The following is a 10,252-nucleotide window of genomic DNA, read 5'->3' as shown; positions in this document are numbered from 1 at the left end:
CTTTAGGAAACCTGTCACTTCTGCCCAAGTCAGGCTCTGGTTGGGTTTTGCATTTCCTGGGCAAAACCTTAAGATCTGTAAGTGCTTCCCTGCTTCGTCCATGTTCCTAGAGTCAAATAACACTGTTATTGATATTGAATATATGTACTATATATTGGATATCAAAATAACTGATTGAATTTCAAATACCTCTCATGGCTTCACTTGTGGTCACAATAGGTGAGATCAGTCTATTACCAATTAATACATTTGGAATTGTTGTATCTACTTTGTAGGGTTGTTGTGAATTAGCATTAATTAATGTACAGCATCTCTTCTAGTGATGGTACATTGTAAGTACATTGATCCCAATACATTTTCTTAATAACGTACCCTGTTCATTTCCTCACTCCCCTCATTGGCCAGCTTATATTCCATTGCTAATTATGGTACCATCACACCCTCACACCAACCCATCTTGCCCCTTTCTTTCCTCATCATACAACTGTGGGAAAACACTGATCTGTGTAAATCCATCTCTCCACCTACTTCCACGCAGTTGAATGGGGCCTGAGAAAACCTCACTACAATGCTCATCAGTCTCCTTTAAATTCTTGTTTATCATTTTAATGCTGCCTGGCAATCATAGTATATTTTCCTCATCTATTCACTTTCCCATTCTCCTCAACAACTATTTTATACATTCTTGTCTCTCTTCAAATTGCCACCCTTACACTGAGCCCATGAGCTGGCTTCCAGTGCCACTACAATAATATGAGCACTCATTGGTAACTTCCACATATTCCCATGTCCATAGGCAACCACCCCCTTGTATTCATGCTCATTTTTTTCCTGGATGAAGCCCTCACACAGGCCAACTGCTCTATTTACATACTAGCTCTCATCTCCTCTTGTCTATTTGAGGACACTACTCTGGCCATTTCCCCTCCTTCTCCAGCATTGTTAAATTTTCCCTCTCTAATAGGTCTTTCCCATTCGCCTACACAATTGCTATTAATTCTCCCATCGGTTTTCCAATCTTCTCTTGATTCCATTTCTTGCCCAACTCCATTTCTTTACAACAAAACTCCTTAAATGAGTTGTCTCCATTTCTTTTCTTCCATTAACAGAGTCCAATCAGGCTGTTGGCAAACCATTCCAGAGAAACTGCTCTCATCAAGGTTACAAATGACCTCCATTTTCTAAGCCCCATGGTCAATTCTCAGGCCTCAACTTACTTAACCTATCTGCAAAATTTAGCACTCTTTCTTCAACATATCTTCATAAGGTTTTTCTCCCCTGCTGCTCCACTGACAGCGCCTTCTCAGCCTATGTTGCTGTTTCTTCTCTTCTCCCTGATCTCTTAGCATTCAGCTAAGAAGCTCAATACTTAGACTTCCACATCTTTCTCTCTACACTTTCCCCCTTGGTGCTATCATTGAGTCTCTACACCAATGGCTCCCAAATTTATGTCTCCATCACAGACCTATCTATCTTATATCTCCATTTGAAATCTAATGGGTATCCCAAACTTAACACTGCCCAAAACTGAGATCCTGTGTTTGCCCCAACAAATTCACCACAGTATTCTCCATTTCAGGAAATAGCAGCTCTATCTTTCCGTTTACTTAGGACAAGACCTTGGAGTCATCCTTGACTCCATTCTTTTTCCTTCAGCCCATATCTGATCCACCAGAAAGTCCTACCAGCTTTATATAAAAGTATATATCCAGAACCCAGCCATTTCTCACTATCTCTACTGCAACTACCATGATTTAAGCAACTTTCCTCTCACTTGGATTTAGAGCAATAGCCTCCTCACTGTTCTGCCTGCTGCTATCTTGCCTGTACTTCAGTTTATTCTCAACTACCAAATAGAATGTTCAAAAAAAATTAAATCACATCATGTTACTCCTCTTCTAATGACTCTCACTTGGAGAAAAAGTCAAAGTTTTTACAAGATACAAAATACCCTACATGATCTGGGAGTCCTTCATGTCGGATTGCATCTTCTACTACGTTTTTTCTCTCATTCATTTGACAGCAAAATTCTAAGCATACTTTCACTTTGAGGCCTTTGCATTATTATTCTTGTTGGGAGTGCTCCTCCCTAGATATCCATACTTCTTACTTCCCCACATCGTTCTGGAGCTCAATCAATTGTCATGTATCAGACAGGATGGACTAGATTATGCTGCAGTAACAAGCACCATGAAAACCTCGGTAGCTTAAAACAAGTCATAATATATGTCCATTTTGCAGCTAGGCTCTGCTTCATGTTGTCCTCACTCCAGTTTCCACGATAACAGAACAACCACTATTGGAACATTGCTGTGGCAGAAGGAAAGAAAGAGCAGGAAGAATCATATACTAACTGTTAAAGCTTTCACGCCAAAACAACATCCATCACTCTACTCACATTTCATCAGCCAAAATAAGTCACTGGGCTTCTCTAATTCCAATGTGGCAAGGAAATGCAATCCTATGATCATGTGCTCAGAAGAAGAATCAGAAATATTGAGGAACAGTACTATGATATTAATAGTTATCACAATCTTCACCTACAAAAAATCACAAGCCTTCCTGATGCTGTGTTTTCAGTGACTAGAATAATAACTACTATATAGAGCAGGCGTCCTCAAACTATGGCCCGCGGGCCACATGCGGGTGTTTTTGCCGTTTTGTTTCTTTACTTCAAAATAAGATATGTGCAGTGTGCATAGGAATTTGTTCATAGTTTTTTTTTTAAACTATAGTCCGGCCCTCCAACTGTCTGAGGGACAGTGAACTGGTCCCCTGTTTAAAAAGTTTGAGGACCCCTGATATAGAGGCTTTAGATAAAAAATAAACAGGATTACATTGGATACATTTTTATTGAGCCTTTTAGTTTACAACATGATAAAAAAAAAGTATGTTGAATAAATGAATAAATGACAAGAAGGATACAATTAGTGATCCAAGTAAAATACACAATAATGTTCAGTTGCCCAGGCTTGGGATTTGGCTTAAACCAGGGCTTGCATTATTCATTTATTTAACAAATTTGAGTATAGACCTAACTTATTCAAGGTGCTATACATCAAGGAAAACACCCTCATCGTCACACACACAGATACATGAGAACTTCTTACCGCTCGTGTCCTATGCTATTTTTCCAATGGAGAATATGCAGTTTGACTTTCATGGAAACAAAAGCAATAATCTTCCTTTGTTCAGCTAAGATATGTCTGAAATTAAGGTTTCTTGTCCAGAAATACTAGAAAATCTCATATGTGATCAGCAACACCTCCTAATTTCTTTTTTTTTTTTCTGGTCCTTTTGCATTTCATTGCATGTGCAGGCCCCCCAGTAAGCAAAACTTATGCCAATAATGCAACTCCCAGGATCTTAATTTGAAATTTTCACCAGCTCGAGGTCAGTCTCTTTGCATCATATCTTCTTTAATGAAACAACTAATGCATTTCTCATTTGTAATTAAATAATACCTTAAAAGGCTCTGCCCTCCTCAAAAGATTCATGTGGAATTCATTTTCACATAGGGATAATTACACTCAGCACTGAGGGTGGGCACTGTGGTGAGGGATATGGATATTCATTAGGTCCTTGAAGGAAAATTGTAAAGGAACTTAGTCTAGAAGCTAAAAAAAGATCTTAGTCAGTAGAAAATGAAGTTAAGATGTAAATATTGATTCCAATGCTAGTTTGCTTCCCCACTGAGAGATATTATTGTTGAGTCAATTATTTCTCTCAAAATTTTTTTTACATTGGATACATTTTGAGCCTCTTAGTTTACAACATGGGCTTAAAGGAAAATGAGTCTCCTTAACCAGTATTTTACACAACTGTAGTAAAATATTTTAAACTTCCTGAATTTATAACAGATTGTAATTCTTAAAAATTTGGGGAGAACGCTGGTCAGTTTGGCTCAGTGGTCAGAGCATAGGCCCATGTAACGAAGGGTTGCAGGTTTGATTCCTGGTCAAGGGAACATACCTCGTTTGCAGGTTCAATTCCCGGCCCTGGCCTGGACTCGAGTGGGAGGCAACCAGTCGATGTGTCTCTCTCACCCCTCCCTTCCACTCCCTCTAAAAATCAATGGAAAACAATATCCTCACTCCTAGGGTGGGGATTAAAAAAAAAGTTTGGGGAGAGAGTAAAAAAGTTCTAACATAACTCCTTGAATTTCCCAGTTGACTCTTCCCTTACAATAGTAACCAGCTGTAATTAGTTACATAAGTTTCTTCAAGGCCATTGCTGATGTCTTTGAATCTGAAGCATTGCTATTTCAATCAATATCCACTAATTCTTCTTCAAAAATGAATTTTGCATATGGTGGAACTTTGGTATTAGGTTGCCCTGTCTTTCCATTAAGCCCACTCTGGTTCAATCTCAAGTGGAATCTTTTCTCCTTTACTCAAAGTCAAGAGTGCCTCTTCCCATCCTCTGATCACCTGCCTATTCCACCCATAAAGCTTACAGGCTTGGCATTTTTCTTCTTTGAACTTGTTTGAATATTGGCATCAAAACCAGTTCCATCCCACAATGTTCCTTTAAACCAGCGGTGAACGACACCTCCCTTCTTGGGGAAGTGGGTTTTATCCCTTCCTTTTTTAAAATATATTTTTATTGATTTCAGAGAGGAAGGGAGAGAGAGAGAGAGAGAGAGAGAGAGAAACATCAGTGATGAGAGAGAATCATTGATTGCTGCCTCCTGCACGCCCCACACTGGGGATCGAGCCAATAGCCCAGGCATGTGCCCTGACTGGGAATTGAACCATGACCTCTTGGTTCACAGGTCAATACTCAATCACTGAGCCACGCTGGCTGGGCTATTTCCTTTTTTAAGAACAGATTTTGTATAATTTGGTGGACCCTCATTCACAGTCTTGGGTTCTTTGGGTTTATCTTTATTAAGCTTCACATTAATGCCCGGTCGCCCCCAACTTCCCTCCTCTGCCGGCCTGGTCACCCTAACTGCCCTCCCCTGCAGGCTTGATCACCCCCAACTGCCCACCCTTGCAGGCCTGGTCGCCCCCAACTGCCCTTCACCTGCTCAGATGCTTTACTTACACTTTCAGTACCCTTGAGACACTTTTAAAAAGATGGTTATAAGCTGTAACCAATGGTCCTTGTTAGCTGTCTTGGCCACATTTAATGTTTTCTAATAACTTATGTTCTGCAAGAAGCACATTTGAACCATGGTCCTGCAGAAACTTGATAATGTCCTTCTCCAGTAGCTGCTCGATGTGCAGTGCCCACGGTCCAGGCCACTGTGGCGGGCCACCGCCCTCTTCCCAGCTGCCTCGGCTGTTTCCCAAGATACATTTTAGTAAAGACCATATCCGGTTCTGCAAAATATTTGTGGGAGCAACAAGTACATTTGCATATGATGTGCATACACTTTACATATGATTACATACCATCTCCAGGAAAATTCAAAATTAAAATGAAATTAGTAATATTTTTCCTTATGACGTTTTCCTTAGCTTCTTTTTTTTTTAAATAAATCTTTATTGTTCTGATTATTACAATTGTTCTTCTTCTTTTCTCCCCATAGCTCCCCTCTACCTGGTTCCCACCCTACCCTCTGCCCTTACCCCCGCCACTGTCCTCATCCATAGGTGTACGATTTTTGTCCAGTCTCTTCCCGCACCCTCCACATCCCTTTTCCCCCAAGAATTGTCAGTCCACTCCCTTTCTATGCCCCTGATTCTATTATATTCACCAGTTTATTCTGTTCATCAGATTTTTTTATTCACTTGATTTTTTAGATTCACTTGTTGATAGATATGTATTTGTTGTTCATAATTTTTATCTTTACCTTTTTTTCTTCTTCCTCTTCTTAAAGAATACCTTTCAGCATCCTATCTAATAAAAGAGTAATATGCAAATTGACTTTCACTCCAACACACAAGATGGCTGACCCCATGTGGTCAAAGATGGCTGCCCCCATGTGTACACAAGATGGCCAGCAGGGGAGGGCAGTTGGGGGGCACCAGGCCTGCAAGGGTGGGCAGTTGCGGGTGATCAAGCCTGCAGGGGAGGGCAGTTAGGGGTGACCAGGCCTGCAGGAGTGGGCAGTTAGGGGCAATCAGACTGGCAGGCAGGTGAGCAGTTGGGAGCCAGCAGTCCTGGATTGTGAGAGGGATGTCCAACTGCCCGTTTAGGCCTGATCCTACCGGGAGGGATTGGGCCTAAGCAGGCAGTCAGACATCCCTCGAGGGGTCCCAGATTGGAGAGGGTGCAGGCTGGGCTGAGGGACACCCCTCCCCCATGCACGAATTTTGTGCACCAGGCCTCTAGTTTCATATAATACTGGTTTGATGGTGATGAACTCCTTTAGCTTTTTCTTATCTGTGAAGCTCTTTATCTGACCTTCAATTCTGAATGATAGCTTTGCTGGGTAGCGTAATCTTGGTTGTAGGTTCTTGCTATACATCACTTTGACTATTTCTTGCCATTCCCGTCTGGCCTGCATAGTTTCTGTTGAGAAATCAGCTGACAATCGTATGGATGCTCCCTTGTAAGTAACTAACCATTTTTCTCTTGCTGCTTTTAATAGTCTCTCTTTGTCTTTTGCTCTAATATTCTCTCTTGACTTTTGCTCTTTTGATTCCTTTTGTTTGGGGTTCTCTGCACTTTCTGGATTTGTAAGTCTATTTCTTTCACCAGGTGGGGGAAGTCTTCTGTCATTATTTCTTCAAATAGGTTTTCAATATCTTGCTCTCTCTCTTCTTCTGGCACCCCCATAATTCTGATGTTGGTACGCTTGAAGTTGTCCCTGAGGTTCCTTACACTATCTTCATATTTTTGGGTTCTTTTTTCTATTTTCTTTTCTGGTTGGGTGTTTTTTACTTCTTTGTATTTCAAATCTTTGACTTGATTCTTGCAATCCTCTAGTCTGCTGTTGGATCTCTGTATAATATTTTTTATTTCAGTCAGTGTATGCTTAATTTCTAGTTCTTCCTTTTTCATATCCTCGAGGGTCTCACTAAATTTATCAGCCTTTTCTAGAAAATTCTTGAAAAACCTTATAACCGTGGTTTTGAACTCTATATCCAGTAGTTTGCTTTCCTCCAGTTCTTTCATTTGTGACCTGTTTCTTTGTCTCTGCATTTTGGCTGCTTCCCTGAGTTGATAGAGTTGCTTTGTGTGCTAGGTGTCCTATAGGGCCCAGTTGTTGGAAGCTGTGGGATGTGGGAGGGACACTTGCACCCAGTGGCTCAGCCTCCCCAGTTACTTGAGGTGGACACTCTTGGTGCACCCCTTTGTGGGCTGTGTGCACAGTCTTGTTGTAGTTAAGCCTTGATTGTTGTTGGTATCACTGGGAGGAATTGACCTCAAGGCCAATTGGCTGTGAGGATCAGCTGTGTCTACACTGGGAGAAATTCTGTGCTGGAGACACCCTTATGAAGCAAGACTTGCTTCAGTGGGGCTTTGGTGCTCACTGAGTCTGTCCCCTGAGTGTGTCCCTTATGGATCTGAGGAGTTTTAATCTGGATGGTCCTACTCTGACCCCTGGGTACACTGGCTCTTGGATCTCCAAGGAGGTGCTAATTTAGCCTCTGCCCGAGGCCACCCAGCAGGAGCTACAGAGAGATCTGCAGATTCCTCTTCTTTGTTTCGGTTTTGGAGGTGCCCAGATGAGGCCCAGATGTGAAGCAATGCAAGCTGCTGTGGGGCCTTAGGCCTTCTTTTGGATGTTCTGGGTCTCTCTGACTCAGCTGCAGTTTGTTAGGTAAGTTTAGATTTCAAAGGATCAGGCCATTCATATGCAAAAGCCTCTGTGCACAGCTTGGATAGGGCGGAGTCTCAGGGTAGAGGAAATAGCAATGGCTTCCCGTCAGCCCTGCCCTAAGAGGCCCCCGGGTCTCAATGTCCCTTGGTAATTGCTGCAAGTACCTCTGAGAGAAAGCCACCCTTGAGTTCTGCCCGCTGCCAGACAGTTCAGTTTCTTCCCGTATGAGTCTGGGTCCCCAGAGTCTCACCCAGAACTGGAGTTCAGAGCAGTCAGGAGCTTGTGTCTCCCTGCAGATTGAAAAAGCCAGCCACGTACTGAGTTGCCAGCCCTCTCTGCTCACGCACCTCCCTACCTCTGCACTTTACTTCTGCAGCTCCTCTGAGTCTCAGTGTGCTTTTCTCTTCCCTTCTAGTTGTAGAATTTCCACTTAGCCAGCCTTCCTGTGGTTCTGGATGATGTCTGTTTTGTCTTTTAGTTGTAGTTTTGAAGTTGTTGCATGAGGCAGCAAGTTCAGGTGTTTACCTATGCCTCCATCTTGGTTTCTCCTTCCTTAGCTTCAATGCCTCAGTCTTTATGCCTCCCCCCTGCCTATAGTTTAACTTATTTTTTATGGTAATATATAGTGTTTTATTGATTCTGTTCATTAATAACTAATAGTTGAGAACATTTACAATATTAATGGACTTAATCTAAGAGAAGTTCAACTTATATTTTTTCAAAATATTTTAATAGCGGGTATTAATAAGAGAGAATGCAATGTCTTCTGCCTGGTATCCACGTCACCTGTCCTGTCATCACTGTCATCTCTTTTCCTGTTCTCTACATTATTTCCTGCACCGGTCACACAGAATGAGCAGGCCATTAGCAGTCACTATTAGTTGACTACCCGCTAGCCACTTTCTCATTTCTTTCTTCCTAACAGAACCATGATTTTCTTCCTTTTGATATTTGCATACTATATGCTTCTGGGGCCCTCACAAAGCTCCAGAGTGTAGGATTTTATTAGTCTACACCCAACCTGGTAAATCCATCTCTTTGGCAAGGGACTGGTTTAAACAAGGGTATGTGATGCAATCTTGGCCAATGAGAAGGAAAGGGAAGCCTGCCAGGTAAGGGATTTAATTGAAAAATTTCTGAGCCTCAAAAGAGGACACAAAAAAAAAGCACAGAGATTTTCTCTTTTCTACTTCTAGACAGGGCTACAGAAAGAGGAGATGCCTAGAACAGCGTCAAGATCATATATCCATGAGAGCAGAGGGCACACATGAGGTGGCAGAGGGGAAATATGGAAGAAACCTGGACTTTTGAAGAGGTCATTGTGCCCCTGGCTTAAACCATCATCATAACAACTATAATTATAACTTACTAGAGACCTGGTGCACGGATTTGTGCACTGTTGGGGGTTCCGTCGGCCTGGCCTGCGGACATCCCCCGAGAGGTCCCTGATTGTGAGAGAGTGCAGGCCAGACTAAGGGACCCCACCGGTGCACCATTGGGGCTGGAGAAGGACTGAAGGAGGGCTCCAGGGTGTGTCCAGCCCTTCTCACCCAGTCCTGATCAGCCGGACCCCAGCAGCAAGCTAACCTACCGATCAGAGCATGTGCCCCCTGGTGGTCAGTGAACGTCATAGTGACTGGTCAAATGGTCAAACTGTCAGACACTTAGCATATTAGGCTTTTATATATATAGATGTGGCAGGTTCTGTTATGAGCATTTTATATGTGTTAACTCATTTAGTCCTCATGACTATCTGGTGAAGTGGAAGTTTTTATCTTTTTCATTTTACAATTGAGCAAACTGAAGCAGAGATGTGCCAAGGTCACTCGCCTTATTGTTTCTATTTTCAGATACTTATTACAGAAATTTAAAAGTGTACACTAAAGTAGAGAATAGTGCAATAAATCTCTCTGCACCCATCAATCATCCAGTTTAAACAGTTAGCAACATCTGATCAGTCTTGACTCATTCATGATGCCCCTGTCCACTTTTCCCCCCACATTGCTTTGCAGCAAATCCCAGACCTCATATTATATAATACTGGATTACTTCATGCATGACAAAAACTAATAGCTACTTTTATTTGGGTTTTCTATTACAGCCCAAACTAGTCTCTATGTATTAATAACTTTCTCCTCATAAAAATTTGAAAATGTAGATAAGATGAAGGCAAACATATAAAATCACCTACAAAATGATCACCTAGCAATAACAACTAATAATCATTTAGTGTGCTTCCTTTCAGTATTTTGTATGTTTGCTTTGAATATGAAATTGTGCTTTTCCCACTTACTATGGCCTGAACATTCTCCATTCTTATGCCAGCCTCCATGATCTTTGAGTGCTGGGCTCCCTCTATCTTTTCTTCTTTTAGGAACTTGACACGTGCTCTCTTTGCACTAGGTACAACACCCCCGCCACTGTCATTTAATGATGTGGCAATTGTCTATCCACTTTTCTGACTAGACTAGCACACACTGAGGGCAGGAACTGTTGCTGAGTTAAAAACGTGATATTTTTTTCTAAATCTCTGGT

At 41.9% G+C, this 10,252-nt stretch overlaps 1 pseudogene; it reads right to left on the bottom strand.

Annotated features, from left to right (window-relative positions):
• Nucleotides 1-4,264: 4,264 nt before the first annotated feature.
• Nucleotides 4,265-10,049, bottom strand: LOC129150210 (peptidyl-prolyl cis-trans isomerase FKBP3-like; annotated as a pseudogene).
• Nucleotides 10,050-10,252: the final 203 nt, after the last annotated feature.

Source organism: Eptesicus fuscus, chromosome 9 (genome assembly GCF_027574615.1).
Source record: "Eptesicus fuscus isolate TK198812 chromosome 9, DD_ASM_mEF_20220401, whole genome shotgun sequence".
NCBI classification, from domain to species: domain Eukaryota; kingdom Metazoa; phylum Chordata; class Mammalia; order Chiroptera; family Vespertilionidae; genus Eptesicus; species Eptesicus fuscus.
Note: the sequence above shows the minus strand (reverse complement) of the source record. Positions and strands in the feature narration are given on the sequence as shown.